Source organism: Arachis ipaensis, chromosome B10, assembly GCF_059453495.1.
Source record: "Arachis ipaensis isolate K30076 ecotype BB chromosome B10, ASM5945349v1, whole genome shotgun sequence".
Classification (NCBI taxonomy): Eukaryota; Viridiplantae; Streptophyta; class Magnoliopsida; order Fabales; family Fabaceae; genus Arachis; species Arachis ipaensis.
Window position 1 is genome coordinate 81948448 of NC_142435.1, and position 2424 is coordinate 81950871.

Sequence of the window (2424 nt, forward strand, 5' to 3'; positions counted from 1 at the left end):
GAGGTTCAATGGAATCTCTATGGTCTCTAGATGAGTCTCAGATTCCTTTGGTTCCTCAGAGGGAAACTCCTTATTGATCACTGGATGTCCCAGGAGGTCTTCCCCCTTGGGATTCACGTCCTCTCCTTCCCTTACAGGTTCGGCCATGATGCTTATGTCAATGGCCTTGCACTCTCCTTTTGGATTTTCTTCTGTATTGCTTGGGAGAGTGCTAGGAGGGATTTCAGTGATCCTTTTACTCAGCTGGCCCACTTGTGCTTCCAAATTTCTAATGGAAGACCTTGTTTCATTCATGAAACTTACAGTGGCCTTAGATAGATCAGAGACTAAGTTTGCTAAATTAGAAGTATTTTGTTCAGAGTTCTCTGTCTGTTGCTGAGTGGATGATGGAAAAGGTTTATTATTGTTAAACCTGTTTCTTCCACCATTATTAAAGCCTTGTTGAGGCCTCTGATCCTTCCATGAGAGATTTAGATGATTTCTCCATGATGGATTATAGGTATTTTCATAAGTTTCACCTAAGTAATTCACCTCTGCTATTGCAGGGTTTTCAGGATCATAAGCTTCTTCTGCATAAGAAGCCTTATGAGTACTGTTGGATGTAGCTTGCATTCCATTCAGACTCTGAGAAATCATATTGACTTGCTGAGTCAATATTTTGTTCTGAGCCAATATGGTATTCAGAGTATCAACTTCAAGAACTCCCTTCTTCATAGGCGTCCCATTACTCACAGGATTCCTCTCAGAAGTGTACATGAACTGGTTAATAGGAACCATGTCAATAAGTTCTTGAGCTTCTGCAGGTGTTTTCTTTAGGTGAATGGATCCACCTACAGATGTATCCAATGACATCTTTGATAGCTCAGATAAACCATCATAGAAGATATCCAGGATGGTCCATTCTGAAAGCATGTCAGAAGGACACTTTTTTGTCAGCTGCTTGTATCTTTCCCAAGCTTCATAGAGGGATTCACCTTCTTTCTGTCTGAAGGTTTGAACATCAGCTCTAAGCTTGCTCAGCTTTTGAGGAGGAAAGAACTTGGCTAAGAAAGCCGTGACCAGCTTATCCCAAGAGTTCAGGCTGTCTTTGGGTTGAGAGTCCAACCATATTCTAGCTCTGTCTCTTACAGCAAAAGGGAAAAGCATGAGCCTGTAGACTTCAGGATCTACTCCATTAGTCTTAACAGTATCACAGATCTGCAAGAATTCAGTTAAGAACTGAAAAGGACCTTCAGATGGAAGTCCATGAAACTTGCAGTTTTGCTGCATCAGAGAAACTAGCTGAGGTTTCAGCTCAAAATTGTTTGCTCCAATGGTAGGAATGGAGATGCTTCTTCCATGTAAATTGGAATTAGGTGCAGTAAAGTCACCAAGCATCCTCCTTGCATTATTGTTGTTGGGTTCGGATGCCATCTCCTTTACTTGTTCGAAATTTTCAATAAGGTTGTCTCTGGATTGTTGTAATTTAGCTTCTCTTAGTTTTCTTTTCAGAGTCCTTTCAGGTTCTGAATCAGCTTCAACAAGAATGCCTTTTTCTTTATCCCTGCTCATAAGAAAGAGAAGAGAAAAAGAAGAGAAGAGGAATCCTCTATGTCACAGTAAAGAGGTTCCTTATTGTTAGTAGAAGAAGAGAAGAAGAAAAAAATTCGAACACAGATAGAAGAGGGGGTTCGAATTTGGTGAGTGATGTTAGGAAGAGATGTTAGTAGATGAATAAATAAATAGAATAAGATGAGAGAGGGAGAGGATTTTCGAAAATAATTTTTTGAAAAAGAGTTAGTGATTTTTCGAAAATAGTTTTTGAAAAAGGTTAGTAGTTTTCGAAAATTAAGATTTAAAAATTGAAATAATTAGTTAATTAAAAAGAAATTTTGAAAAAGAGGGAGATATTTTCGAAAATTTGAGAGAGAGAGTTAGTTAGGTAGTTTTAAAAAAGATAAGAAACAAACAAAAAGTTTGTTAGTTAGTTGAAACAAATTTGAAAATCAATTTTGAAAAGATAAGAAGTTAGGAAGTTAGAAAAGATATTTTGAAATCAAATTTTTGAAAAAGATAAGATAAGAAGATATTTTTGAAAACATATGATTGAAATTAGTTTTTGAAAAAGATTTGATTTTTAAAATCACAATTAATGACTTGATTCACAAGAAATCACAAGATATGATTCTAGAACTCAGTTTGAATCTTTCTTAACAAGCAAGTAACAAACTTGAAATTTTTGAATCAAAACATTAATTGTTATTGTTATTTTCGAAAATTTGATATAAAAATAAGGAAAAGATTTTTGAAAAATATTTTAAAAATTTTCGAAAATAACTAAGAAAAATGAAAAAGATTTGATTTTTGAAAAAGATTTTGAAAAAGATAGGATTTTTTTAAATTGAAAATTTGATTTGACTCATGAAAACAACTAGATTTTAAAAA

At 34.7% G+C, this 2424-nt stretch overlaps 1 non-coding gene across 1 annotated transcript; it reads left to right on the forward strand.

Annotated features, from left to right (window-relative positions):
* The first annotated feature begins 906 nt into the window (after nucleotides 1-906).
* Nucleotides 907-1014, forward strand: LOC148580611 (small nucleolar RNA R71). The gene has a single exon (XR_015896717.1). It is a non-coding gene; the product is annotated as a small nucleolar RNA R71 (small nucleolar RNA).
* The last annotated feature ends 1410 nt before the right edge of the window (nucleotides 1015-2424 follow it).